Below are 15953 nucleotides of genomic sequence, written 5' to 3' on the forward strand. Positions count from 1 at the left end.
AAGTACAAACCCCTGAATTGACAGAAAGTTACCTATTTGGCCTACGGTTTGCCAAAAACCAAGAAGAACATTAAAGAGTATTTAATAATATGTATGGCGATTGAAAATGACTTGTCCATGTTGTCGAGGAAATTGTCGAGGAAAACAATACAAATGATCGTTGAAAATCAAATAAGACCATTGGAGCTTTTCAACTATAAAAATGAAGAATATTCGAAGTGAAGAACACCATAAACTTGAACAATCAAGTCTTCCAGAGGCTGAATAAAAAATTATACAATCTGCATATTTTCATATCGTTTGAGCACACTTAATAGTTTACCTTTCAGACTGTTCAACCAATGCTAGCATACATTTACTAGATTAATTCAGGTATTCAATAATCAACCTATGCTACCTCAACTAAGTCAAGCCGTTACAAATCTGGGCGTTGGGTCATTGTTATTTATTGTGTTGTCTGGTGAACCAAGAGTTATTAAACATCCAGACCTTATAAAGTAATCACTAAGAGTTTCAGTTTAGGAAGTGTGATAAGTGCTAAATGAAGCGGGCTGTTACAGGATGTTATAAAGCCAAAGTCTTTTCATGGAAACCTTCCTATAAGTGAAAGAAGGGGTGATGTATGAGTTTTATCTCCGAACATTCATAAAAACCTTGTGTCATTTACTTACGCACTTTTCATTTCCTCATAATCAAGTTTTACAACCGTTTATTTATCACTAGCCAAACCAGACCGTTTCTACAATTATTCTATTTTAAAGTGGTTCAGTAAAACTACTCATTTAAGAATAGTTCTTAACAGCCAAAAAACTGTTAAGAACGTTTTAAAGTTCAAAGAATTTTTAAAGACTTTATTCCCTCTCCATCTGAACTATAACTCGATCCTAACAAGTGGTACCTGAGAAGGTTTTTCTTGAACTCTGATAGCTACACTTTCTAATGACATTGTTTGACAATAATTTCATGTTTTCAAAGGAAGATTATGATGATTGGAAAATCAGAATGCAGACACATTTAGCAGCCCTAGATGATGATATGTAGTGTGTCATCACAGACAGTCCAATGAAGATTTTAAAAGAAAATCCAGCCATTGTTGTATCTGATGGTTCTTCACAGATGGTGGAGAAGCAGCGGTCTGAGTGGACGATTGAGGACAAGAAGAAGGCCAACCTCGATAACATGACCAATGATATCATTTACAAAATTTAGATAAAATATGTTTACCGAAATCAAAACATGTTCTACAGCTAAAGAGATCTGGGAGAAGCTGACCCAAATCTGTGAGGGAAATGACAAGACCAAGGAGAACAGGCTAACTGCTACCATCCAGAAGTTCAATAATTCCAAAATGAAGCCCGACGCAATTATAAATGAGTTTCATGAACGATTTAGCAATATCATTATTGAACTTGCATGTCTCGTTAATGAATATTCTAACCGTGAAATTTCTTTAAAGATAATGAGACCACTTCCCAAATATTGAGATGTAAAGACAATGGCCATAAGGGGATCCAAATACCTCAACAAACTAGAGCTGCGTGATTTGTTTGATGACCTGAAATCTCACGAGTTTAAGCTAGGAATCATGACAGAAGAGGAGTCATCCACTCCTCAACCCATAAAAATTCCGCCACAACATCAAATCCAACCATTAATGAAGAAGCCTCTAATATAAAATGTGCTGACCAGATAGTAATGATATTATGTCTTTATTTCTTAAGAAATTCAGCAAATTCATGAAAATAATCAATCCAAATTTAATCGATAACGTAAAAAAGACCAAACTAATGAAAACAAGCTTGCTTTAACAGTGAAAAACAAGGTCATTTAATTGCAGATTGTAATAGGTCAAAGAAGAATGAAAAAACAATTTGAGAGACGACGGTCCAAAGATGAAAGAAGATCTTTCATGAAGAAGAAAAATCAAATAGTGCTTGTTGCTGAGGAGAGAAAAAGAAAATGGGTCGATTCAGGTTCAAAACAATCTAGTTCGGAGATCTCATCAAATGAAAGAAATGATGGCAAGGTTCAGTGTCTCATGGAGGATGTTGAGCCAGAGATTTCTGAAGTTGAGCTGAAAACTACTGATGACATGATATTTAATTTTGACTCAATTGAATTTACATGTGAAGATCTTGTCATGACACTGCTTGACATGGTAGATAAGTACAAAAGACTATCGCAATTAATCCATGAAGCCAAGGCTGAAAACAAAAACTTGAATGATAAGTAATCCAATTCTAACTGTTTGCAGCGAAAGGAGGTTGACGGTCTGAAAGTAAAAGTTAATATGTTAAAGGGTGAAAATGAAGATATACGGAGAGTGTTCCAAGCAACGTTTAATGAAAAAAACAATTGACAATCCTAGTTAATTCTTGGAACAAGTCTTCTACTTCCATAGAGATAATGCAAGAGTTGAAAAAACCAACCGATGATATAACTAGGCTAGGGTTTGGCAATAATGAGTACAATACTTCTCAAGCAAGTCTCAATTGTGTCTAAACAAGGACAAGTAAAAATGATTAACTTCATCAGATCTAGCACGATATATGAACATGATCAGCCTGAATTCAAACCAACGGAAATGTAATTCTTGAGAACAAAGGCATGCATCGTGGCTTAGGTTATATTGAACCCGAGAGTTCTAAGTCCAACCGGTCAACACTAAAGGGCAGACAAAATCAATCTAGTCACAAAGCCTTGAAATAGTCCTGCAAAAAGCCAAGTCCAACAGGACATTATTATGTGAAGGTAAAATCGAACCATCACTACAACTGTTTATCGATTCAAAAGAGAAGCAGATTGGAAAATAAGGATGAACAACCCAAAACACATTTAGTAAGAGGGAGAAAACAACACATATAACTAGTTTATGCCCACAGCCATACCCGATTGGGAACACACAATGAAAATCTGTTTGGATAATTCAAGTATCGGTCGCGAAAGGGTTAATCTGTTCAGGACCCAACTAGTCTTGTGTACCAAAGTCTTATCTTGATTGCAGGTATAAAAGAATAATATTCTTAAAGAATATATTTGAAATTTTTACAGTAGGTTTTCGAAGCCCATGACCTATGACATCAAGATGTTGTCAGAATTGATTGATTACAAAAGACCAAAAATCACATTTGGTGATAATTCCAAGGGTAAGACCGTGGGTAAAAGTATTGGCTGAAAATATTTGTTACGATTTGATTAGCATAAGTCAGTTATGTAACAATGGGCACTCTATTGAATTTCAAAAGCACACTTGTACTGTCAAATCGGCAAATTGTGACATCATGCTAACCAGTTTAAGAAAACAAAACACTTATAAATTTAGCTGGAATGATGATAACCTGAATGCTCCTACATGCTTTATTGCTTTGCATGGTAATAAGAATTGACATTGGCATAAACAACTTACTCATCTAAATTTCAAATCTATTGCCAATATCACTAAACAAAAACTGGTCTTTGGGTAGTCTAACATTAATTTAACTAAAAATAAAGTCTTTTCTGCATGCCAATTATATAAGCAGGTCATATCAACCTTCAAGAATAAATAAGTACCTCTGAACATCATAAAAATCTTGCATCATTTACTTACGCACTTTATATTTCCTCACATTCAAGTGTTCAGACCGTTTCTTGTTAAGCTGCTAATTGTTTATTTATCACAAGGCAAACCGGATCGTTTCCGCACCTACTTTATTTTAATATGGTTTAGTAAAGCTAACCGTTCAAGAATAGTTCTTAACAGATTAAAAACTGTTAAGAACGGTTTAAAGTTTAAAGAATTTTTAAAGAGTTAATTTAGCCCTATAATATCTAATTTGATCCTAAAAATTATATTTCTAAAAATTAGTTCAATAATATAATTTAAAAAATAATACAAATGATATTTCTAGTCTAAGTACATGATAAATTAATAACATAAAAAGCAGGTGAAACGGCTAAAAGTAGAGTTTTCAAAATAGCCTAGACAAGTTGGGTTGACCAACTTGCAGTGTAGACAAGATGGGTTGATTTAATATTTTGACAACCTTTTGGAAGTGAACGGAAGTGCGCTAGTATGTTTGAGATATGAGTTAAGGCATGTTGAGATGGTTTGGATTGGGTTGGCCCAACAAAAAATATTGTTGTGAAACTTCCACTACAAAACTACTGAATTTTTTTTTTTTGAAAAAACAAGCCTTGGCCGAAACCAAGACGTACATAAAATTTATAAAATTCGAAACATGATCCATACAATAATTCCAACTACTGAGTAACATCAACTTAAAAGTTACTGTTTAAAATAAACACCAACATAATACTAAAAATCTGTCGACCATCACAGCATAAAAATCATGAATATTTTGAAATATTGTTTTAACCATAACCCTCATCAAATCATAATTTGCCGAAGAAACCCAAGGTCCTCGGGCTCCTCGTGAGCCACTAGCTTAGTCCACTCAGTCCTCAGCACCTCTAGTATCCTCAACAGCACGCTCACTGCATCAATCACACCTAGTGATTCTAAAGACTCAACACACCTGAACCGTATAACAAAGTACATGTACATATCAAGCAACAGTGAAAAGTACTGTATTTAAAATAACTTACATGATCTTCAAAAGCATGAACATAAACATAGACATAATCATATCATGTCATCGTAAATGTATACGTTTTCTTTTATTGAATTCAGATAATTAATTGTGACTTTCATATCAGCTGTTGATCGATGTATCCATCTATAACCATGGTACCAGGTGGTGGAAACATCAGCGACACTCTCACCCGTCAACTGAGCCTTGGCCATACATTTTTGTGTTCGTGTTCATATTTGTCACAACCAAGTCCTCCTTCAAACATGTCATCATATTCATCACTTACAAAATTTCATGCATATACATACATTTTCTTGAAACCAAGCATGCAGCGTATTTTCACGTTATCGTAAAAATTCCAAATTCCTATAAAATAAACATTTTAAGCATGCATTTTCAGTTGTCAGGGCACTGCCAAAACCGCTAACTTGACTCGTGTGCAAAAGGACTATTTTGCCCTTGAAAACCTAATTTGACCAATTTACTCATGTACCTTAAAATTTCGACTCGAATCCATCCAAATTTATCATAACAATTTAATACATACTTATAATCATTTCTTAGACGTAAACTCGAGCCCATGCATTAACTTCTATCATTCGTTTTAAAACTTAGACCGGAGTCCCGGTTTTAACCCGAATTAACCCGAAACTTTCCCAAACTTGAGCCATGACTTAACCACACATGACCAGCCCTTAAACAACCTAAATCAAACCAATTAAAACCCTCATAAGCCACTGGAAAATTCTGCGCTAATGCACCGAAAACCCTAGCATCGCACTAGCCCCAAATTTCGACTCTAGTCCAAAAACCACCGAGACCAGAGCTGAACCAGACCCTTGTAGGCCAAGACTGAACCCTCCTAGACCACCCTAGCCCCGGGCTACAGCCACATGCACGAGACCATGCGCGGTGCACTCGAAAATGCTCCCATCGTCGCCCTTTTCGCTCCTAGCCTCTAGACCGGAGGGACATGACGATAAACTTACTGAATTCACCTTGAAAACGAGACAACAAACTGTTGGTGTGTGTGTGCGGCCGAGAGAAGTGGGGGAGGCTAGGGTTTGGGTGTGAGTTTTCATAAGAAAAATGAGTGAATATTGGGCCTATGTTTTAAAATAATAAGGTATAGTAGGCTTGACCCAAAAATCTACTAAAACAAGCCCATTAGGCCCAATAACATGCACATAAAATGTTTCATTTGGTACGTTTTCAAAAATATTACCCGAGCCCTAAAAAAGTCCTCCGTTTTGCTAAAAGTCGACTACTGGTTTAAAATATGACTCGACGTGTAAAAAAAATACCATAAAGAGCTCATTTTCGAAAATAACTATTACACACCTCATATATTAAATAATTAAAATAATTATTTAATAAAAATATTTTTTTAAACTGTCCCCGGTCTCTATTCTTCGTTCAAGTATTGAATACTGTAAAAGCCCTATCTTATACAGTTAAATCAACTATGCCATATAATCATCAAATCATGTCATAAACATGCATTAAATGCATTTAAAATATTTAATTAAGTATTTTTAATAATATCTTATATTTGCATGCAGTCAGGTTACGTCGTTTGAATTTTTAGACCTTACAAGTTGAGTTACAAATATTTTGATTCTAGTTTTTAAACAATTTAGTTTTTTTTTTTTAACCCAAGTTAGCATTTGTACTTTATGTCCCTGTTCTTATTTCTTTATTCTAATATAGAGATTTCTCTTCCCATCTTTATTCTAAGTCGATCTCAACGTCTCACGTAGAGGGAGAAAGTTTTGAATTTTTCCGACAAATTATTTTAATATTGTTTGTCTTCAAAACCAAGTAAATCTCGATAGCTCTATCTTTTATACTTTTCGTCTTTCTTAATTTTCTAAATATTTGGTACATCAAAATTCTTGTTTATTTATTATCTTAGGTTACTTTTTTAGTTTTCTTTGAGTTCGAGTTGTTGGATATCTCTGAGAGAAATATTTGTGTAGCTTCTCCTTTAAAAATTATTTTGTTTGTTTTTGAGTTCATTTTATCTTAGGTTTACTTTTTTTTTTTCCCAAGTAAATATATATTTTGTTTAATTTTTTATTAACTTGTTTTTAAATTGAAAGAAGGATTCTTAAAACACTTTTTTATTTACAAATTACTATTTGTAGACACCATTTACTTTGTCTTTTTATAAAAGTTTTTCATTTTTATAAGATTTTTTTTGACGGGTTGGTAACTCAAATTCACGTTCGATATTAAGAGTAAGCCTCCTGTAGAACGACATTGCAGATCTATATTCATAAGACGAATCGGCCCAATCTATACATACATTGAAAAATAATATTTTTCACACAAATCAACATATATTACATAACAAATTTTGGACAAAAAAATACTTTGCATTCAAATCAACATATATTACGCGATATTTTTTCATAAAATAACTAAAAAAAATGATACTTTTGCAATGAAAAACTATTTTTTTTTACATAAAAAGAAATACTTCTTATCGATCGGGTCGGGTTTAAGATTATTCTCACAAATTTGATCTATGAGATGATTTCATAAGAGTTTTTATGCAATATTTTGTCATATAAGTAAATTTCATCAAATATTTGATTATACTAATAATATTAAGATTAAATTTTAAGAACCGACTGTTATATTTTTAGTTTTTTAATTTTTTTAAAATTTTTATGGGGTTTGACCCGCCTAACCCTCAATCGTGGTAGGTTGGATCGTCTTGATGTTTTTCAACATGCATAATTTGCGCCCCGTTTAAAGGCGGGCCTAAACGGACCAACCCATTTGGGTCGTGGGTCTGGGTGTGCCACCAATTTTTTTTATTATATTATTTCATATGTTTACGTATTTTTAATGAGTATTTAAATGTTTTTTCCTTGTGCATCGGACTAACCATTTGAGATTCTATTGACCTATTTTTTTTTCGCCTTTTCCCGGTTGGTTCCTCGATTGTTGCCTCCCACCACCAGAACACATGGGGTGACAATTTTCCTCCGGTTTCCTGCAGTTTTATTGACCTGGTCTTTGCAAATAACATTCAAAACAGATTCAATATTTCTAATATTTTTTGGATAAAAATGAGTTTAGAGGAAGGATTTGAATAAACTCTTTAAAAATTCGTTAATCAAAATATCTACAATAACTCGTTCTTAAAATGTTCAAAATGAACTGAGTACTAGGGGTGCGCAAAATTTCGGTTAAATCGAATTAACCGACCGAACCTAATTATTTAGAAAAATCGGTTCGGTTAATTCGGAAGTTCGGTTTTGAAATTTTAAAATATCGGTTATTTCAGTTACTTTGGTTCGGTTTCGGTTTTAATTTGAAACATTCGATTAAACCGAATTAACCGAATTAGTATATATATTAATTTAAATTGTATATGGGCATTAAAAATACATTAGAAAGAAACTCAACTTTTCATGCATTAGAAGGAAGCTCATTCATCCAATGATTTTATCTTCAATATTTTTATTTATTATTGATATTTTTTGTTCAATGTTTCTAGTTATTTATAAGCTCTCCATTGTTTTCTTTTTTTTGTATATGTTAAAATTCTCATATTTTAAAAAATATCGATTATTTCGGTCGGTAACCGAAATAACCGATTTGAAAATCGGTTCGGTTAATTCGGTGTCTACGAATATTTTGATCGGTTTGATTATTCGAAAATTAAATCGGTTATAGGTCTATTCGGTTCGGTCGGTAACCGAGTAGACCGATTGCACACCTCTAATGAGTACCAATAGACTATATTGAGTACGATTCTAAATAAAGCGGATAACACTTAATACAAACCTTTAAAACCTGATTAAATATCATTGAAATCAGTTTTGAATTAATAAAAATAGTTTTGTGAAGCATTTTATTAAATACTTTGTATGAAATATTTTGGCATTTTATAGAATACATAAAATATTTCAACAATGCCTACCAAAATAGTAACAATAAATAAATGTAATAAAGTAAATATGCACGAATTTTTAATGGAAATTCGAAGGCATAATCCATCATTCTACGTCTTCCATTATTCCATTCAACTATAAGACTTTTGATTAATATGATTCTTTGTACAAATTTATTTTTGTTAAGCTCACATTTATACACAAAACTCCTGGAGTCTTTGTGTATACCAAACTATTACAATGTTGCATATTCTTTCATATCTGTATGGTAAGACTATTAGACTTGTCAAAATGAGTCAGATCTATCGGTTTGTCCCACCGCCAAAAAGAAGGTTGCTTTGGCAATTTCCTGACCGCCCAAATGGCAAGCAGTCCCGCCCCACCAAATAAGCGGGTTGGATTTATCCCAACCCATGCTCACTGTCCCATTTTGTTAGCTCTAAAGACCATCACTCAACTATTTTATCAAATTCATCTCTCTTTTGTGTTGGTGATTCCTCTTCAAATGATATTTTCTTCTATTCTAGAACATGGAAGAGAGTTCTAAAAAATTCTTTTGGAGTGGATGATTTATCTTTGGAAGCTCATCTCTCATTTTGTTTTCACATCTCACTTCCTTGGGTTTGCTTAAATTTTAGCTAGGGTTTTTTTTATTTAAGCTGCCCAATCTTTGAATCCCCATCAAAATCTTTTGTATTTATATTCAAAGTGTTATATTTATGGTCTCCAAGGATGGTATTTATGGTCCAAGCTGATTCAAGCTTTATAGATATTTTCTTTGATTATAGCTCTTGATTCGTTGATTCTGGGAAAAGTGATGAAAACAAGGGTTTGTACCCCTTTCTCTTAGCTTTCCATCGAATCGAAATTCAGTTAGGTCTAGAAATTCGAACGACGTACCTGACTGCATGTAAATCTAGGGTTTTATTAAAATGAGTGTTTAATTATTTTTAATGCATTAAATGCACGATTTTAACATGAATATATGTTTTTAATTCTTGGTTTGTTAAGATTGCATGTTATAGGGCTTTTATCAGTATTTCACGCTCGAACGAAGAACGGAGATCGGGGACAGTTAATGAAAAATATTTTTATTAAATAATTAAATATAATTATTTAATATATGGTGAATAAATGTGAGATTTTCGAAAATGGGCCTTTGTAGGGTATTTTTACTCATCGAGTCATATTTTGAACCGGTTTTCAATTTTTAGCAAATCGGAGGACTTTTTGATGGTTCGAGCAATATTTTCAAAAACGTACCTAAATGAAATGTTTAACGGTAGTGTTTTTGGACTTAATATGACTACTTTAATATATAATGGGCCTAAAATCCCCCATAACCTCATTATTTTTAATCAAGGGCCCATTATACACATAAAACTATATCTAACCCTACCTTCAAACCCTAATCTCCCCACTCCTATAATTCAGCCGCCCCTCTCCACCTTCAGCAGCAGATTTTCGAAAAATTCAGCAGCTCCCCACTCGACTTTTCTCAAGTTTCTTTCAAAAGAACTCTTCCCCATCCTTCTGGTGCTCGTTCTACGCGATTGTATCAAGTTTTCGAACGTAAATACGTAAAGGCGCGCCCTATACCTCATTTTTCTGATCAATATATGTTTATTTGTATGTTTATGCATGAAAAATATCATATCTATCATTTTGCATAGGATTTACGTGATTTTGACGCAAAAATATGCATATCCATTGACATGTTGCTAACGTTTTCTGTGTTTGTTTGTAATGGGCTGCTAGATATCGACTCCTAGGGGCTATAAACGTCAAGATTGAAGGTGGCTAGGTGTGGAGATCGGTTGAGGGGTCGATTCACGTAAGGGCTGATCGGTTTACTCCTAGATCTAGGGTTTTCTTGGCTAGATCGGGTGAAAGGGAGAGGGCAGATGTGCATGGCTCGGTTCCGACTATGGTGAAGACCTTGGTGGGTCCGTGTCAAGGCTGGGAAGGGGCCATGAGTTGCTGTACTCAAGGGTGGAGTCTATGTGAAGTTATATGGCTAGTTGGGTTACTTCTTGGTGGAGCCGAGCGATCCGACGGGAAGGGGGTTGTAGGCGTGAGTAAGGTTGGTCCAGGAGGGAGTCTATGGCTTGATCTTGGTCTTAGATAGTTGGTTAAGGGCTTGGCACGTTGGTTCGGGACTAGGATCGAGTTTTGAGAGGCTAGGTGCAGTAGGGTTTGAATCTTAAGAAGTGCCGAAATTTCCAGCAGCCGGTAGAGGGTTTCTGAGGGTCTTAGGAGGTCTAAATCAAGTGGTTTAGGGGTGGTCATGTAGGTTCAAGTCATGATTTAAGTTTGATCGAGTTTCGGGTTGATTCAGTTTAAAATCGAGACCCCAGTCAAAGTTTTAAAACGAATTATAGAAGTTCTTGCCTAGGTTCGAGTTTACTTCTAGGAAATGATTATAAACATGTTTGAGGTATTTTAATAACTTTGCTTGGCTTATGGCAAAATTTTGAGGTCCAAAGGTAAAATGGTCAATTAAGGCCTGGGTCATGTTAGCAGTCCTGGTAGCGCCATGATCACTGTAATGCCCGAATTTTGAAAAAAAAATAAAATTGTGGCAGTAGTTGTGATGGTTTATGGCTTTACGTTATAGTATGAATGGTAATGAATGTTATAAAATGGAATAGATAATGGAAGGGTAGAATCAAAGGTTGAATTTGAGCTAAATAGGTAACGGAAGTGTAGAAACGGTATGAAAAATGTGGCAGTAGTTGTGGTTTTTAGCATAATGTTTTGTTTATTGATCCAATTGATGTGAGGCGACTTTCATTAGAAAGAAAAGACATAAGGCTATAACTTTCATGTTTTGAGTTTTGTTCAAATCATTAGGGAAGACGAGCCAAAAGCGCCCCGAAATGTGTCGTGCGTATCATCGTTCCTACAATGACACATGTTGGGAGATTGAACATAACTTTTTACTCAGACCTCCAACTGACATGAGGCTAATTGGAGATGCAAGCCAAGACATAGGGCTACAACTTTTCCGTTTACCACTTTTCCAAATTATGAAAGGAAGAGGCGTTTCGGAAGCGATATTTGTAGTAGATGTGCGCAGAGTGCGCGCTCGGGCGGGAATTAATGTGCGCCCAGGCAGGTCTTGTTCGGAAAAAATGGTGTTTTGGCCGAGAGTTACGCGTCCGAGCGGAAAGACATCCGCCCGGGTTCTCTCCCAATAATTATACTATTTGCAATCAATGATAATCGAGTGCTTCCCGTTTTACCAAAAGCTATAGCTGGTAGTAATGGTGCAACTCGAATCTTTTAAACCGCAGAGCAGCTAAAGCACCACGATTCGATCGCTCTACCAAACAGAGATAATTATTGCACCCAACAATATGTCAATAAAGTTATATGATAAGCCAATAGTTAGCTTGTTCAGGACCTACTCGAACAGTTAACATACATATTTCATTAAAACTTCACCAAGACAATGGAATTTAGAATAGATGTACCAATTGAGTTAATTATAAAAGTATATGTACCAATTTTCTATTTAATGAATAATTTTTGTACCAGAATATTTTTTACTCTTAGTTAAAGCATCAATTGTAATATATAAAATTTTATTATCTAATTTAAACATGTGATTAATTTATATTATTCCTTCTATTATGTAAGAATAACATAAGTGTTTATTAATATGTGATAAGGATACTTTTAATTGTGGTGTTGTACTACTTAAGGAAAACGGAAAACCAGTAGCAGTATTCTACTTAAGGAAAACCTGAAGCAATATTCAACTTAAGGAAAATCAAAACACACTCTTAAGTAGAAATGCAAGTAGACCGAACTAAGAATGAAGTAATATAGAACCAGAAGCAGTAGTCACAAAGATAGTCTTTTATGATAATATATCAGACTACACTAGTGTGACGCCCAGTTTAGGAATTCATTATTCCCTTACTAAGTGCCACATTTTCTTACAATCTTTTTTTATTGAACTGCTATTCTTCTTTTTACCATTATTATTATTAAAAAGATATTGTAGATAAATATTTTCTACTATTATTTAAAGATTATATACAAACATTTACATTCTTATTTCAAATATGTACAGTTATTTTACAACGGAAGTTTAACATTTATTTATAAACAGATCATCTCAACTTTCAAATGCTCTTATTTCAGCTTCAGTTATTTTCCTCTTGTTCCAATTCTGGGGTTCCTGTGTCTGAAAATTACAATAGACGAAAAGAAACAGCGGGTTAAGTCTTTGAGGACTTAGTGAGTTTAAATTAGTATATAACTTTTAAATAAATTAAAATAGCGCTTCATTATGTATGAACTAATATGCATAACAATTTAGATGTTATGAATGCTATGCAATGGAATAATAGATAAATGAAAATTTCATAAATTAACATTGGTGGCTCTAATTGAGCACTTTTTACGAGCCGGGTGAACCATTCTCCGGACCGAAATATCCGGTGCTCGTTGTTCAGATGAACCATATTTGACCCGTTGTTCATTGGACTCATTTTTCGAGCCGAAGCCACGTTGTCCAGTGGACTCAATTTCCGGACCGAAATCAGTTGTCCATAACTCCATTCATTAACGATATATCAATCCATTCATAAATATGCAAGAAAAATATATCAGTAATCGAAATGATATGTGGATGATTTGAACATTAAATAAATGCTATTGAAATTTCCAGGCCAAATGCCAAAGGCTTTAATAGAAGAGTTAATAGTAATTTCCTCACCTGATAACTTACAGTTTAGGCTTGATTAATAATCCGAGTTGCTGGAGCAAGTCCTAAAAATATATTATGAATGATATTTATATGTTAGAGTTTTTAAGTAACTAGCTGATCATTTCCAGATTATCTTTTGTTCAAAATTTAACCCGTTTGATTTTACTTAAGTTTGCAAATTTCATATTAATTAGATGATATCTCCAAACATTACGAAAGTTGGCCAAAAAGTCGGAAATATCACTAGGAAAGTTCGGCCGCCGGAATATGTAACTTTTTTTTCCAGAATATGTAACTTTTTATGATCTTGAATTCTTATGTTGACAGTATTTTCAAATTCCTACCCGATCAATACCATATTTAAATATCATTGTATGGTTAACTAAGGTACTCCGACATTCCGAAAATGTTAGTTCCGACAATATTTTGGAACGACGGCGGTATGTACCTCATCTATGCAACAAGAGGTACAACTTTTATGTTCAAGCCGACCTCTAGTTTGGTGTGTAGCTATAAGAGAGATAAGCGTATATTACCTTGCTTGAAACGTAATTCCGATACCGTTTCTTGGATTATCTTTGTTTGATTTTCTGGTTTTTGAGCGATCCTTTTATGTCACCTCCAATGCTATATTGCTTTATGAGGTGAATAGTTGGTGATTTATCGGAATTTTTTGGAAAGGAGTATATATTTTCCTTCTATTTTCTTCCTCATTTTCTTCTTCCTTTCCTCTTCCTTCTTGCCTTTTCCTTTCTCTCGGCTGGTCTTGTGTGAATTGAGGAAAAGGTTCAGCTATATTTATAGCCGAAACTTCATGTTTATCCCTTTTTATTTTATTTTATTTATTTATTTATTTATTAAAAAAATGTTATGTTTATCCAAACTAAATATTATTATATTCTTGTATCTAATTATTATATTATATTAAACCTATGTATTGAACCTAATTATAAATTATTTTACATTGAGCTTAATAATTATTGTACTTAATTACTTAGCATATATTATAATATTTTATTATATTTTGGGTATTTGATTTTGGAATGAGAACCTCATAGTGCTTGATGAATTTTTAAGTGTATTGTGATGTATTTTAATGTATTTCTAGATACTTTGGACAAATAAAATTTGTATCGAAAAATAATATGATAAAAATTTAAAATGAAAATAGTAAAATTTATACTAATAAAACTGCATTTATGCACCTTTGTTTTTAGGGTGTCACAACTAGTGACATCCGTTTTGTTTGTATTATCTATCCGAGGATGTCCCTATTTATTGTAGCTGTTCTATACAATAGTACATTTTATTTGAAGTTATTAAATGAAACATATATATCATTAATTGCTCACGACAATTTTGGATAGAAAAACAAATTACAAGTATATTATTGGGTTCAGGTACTCGTAACGAAAAAAGATTTGTTCACATTCTAATGTAGAAGATGGTTTACAAAAATACTTCATGATGTGTTCACAAACGCTGACCTTTTTGTGAAATTGCGAAATCACTCACCTTTTAGCTTATCATACTGAAAGTCTACAAAACCCAGCACATGCTATAAAGTTATAGCAGATTCAAAAGATCATATGTGCTATCATTGTTTAAACACTATTATATTGTATTTACCTATTAAAAAGTGTGAAGTATTTGTAATATGTGGAAATAGTCTTTCCTGTAATCAAAATACATCAAATGTTGAGTTGTAATACTAAAAGTTTTAGTAGGCAATAGTAAGTTGTAATGAAGTGGGTTTGTATAAGTGTGTAACGATCAATTTCTTTTAGTGATATCTTCTGGAAACAGAAGAATGAGAGACATAAAAGAGTTTTGTTCTTCGCTTCCAGAAACAAACCTTGTGTTATTTTAACTTCTATTGTCTTTAAGTTTCATCAAGTGTTGTGGATTGTTTTCACAACTTTAAGCAGTCCGATACACTTTCAATGATCGAGATAAGATTCTGAGTCTTAAAAAGGTTTGAAGCACACGTTTCAGATTCTGACTCTTAACATAGGAAGTTTTATGTTTTTCATTTTATATTTTACGGGCATGATATTTCGATTTGTCCATAATAATTATTTTTCTTCTCTTATTTCTTGCAATTAAAAACGTAACGAAAATATTACATATTTTTCAGGTAAATGTACAAATGACTTACAATAAAAAAAATTAATAAATACACATATATATGTCGTCATCATTTAAAAATATATTTTCTTCGAATCACTAATATTCATTCTTTTTAGTATTGAAAAATGATATTATTACAACCGTTATTAATTTTTCTTACATATTTGAAGATATGCTTTTAGCTTTCTTTTACTAAATAATTGAATGCTTTCACATTCAAAAACCCAAATCGATCACTTGTTTATCCCTTTTACCTTGGCTTATCTTGAAGTTTCCAAATGTAAGAATACTAAGATATGGTCTCACTCAATAATCACATTTGTCTATGTAGTTTCCAAGTTTACAGCATATTAAAATTCACATTAAATTACAGCATATATATTTTTTAATTTTTATGTTTTTAATCCATATATAATTAAAGTTAAATCACAAATTTTTTTTAAAAAAACTAATCGGTTAATTCGGTCGATTTTGATTCGGTTCGGTTTTCATCGGTCATGAAAATTAATTCGGTCGGTTCGGTTATGACTAAATATTTCGGTTCGGTTCGGTTATTGCTAACTCGGTTCGGTCGGTAACCGAACCGACCGAATGCTCACCATATATATATATACATATATA

The sequence above is a fragment of the Primulina huaijiensis genome, chromosome 8, assembly GCF_012295235.1.
Source record: "Primulina huaijiensis isolate GDHJ02 chromosome 8, ASM1229523v2, whole genome shotgun sequence".
NCBI classification, from domain to species: domain Eukaryota; kingdom Viridiplantae; phylum Streptophyta; class Magnoliopsida; order Lamiales; family Gesneriaceae; genus Primulina; species Primulina huaijiensis.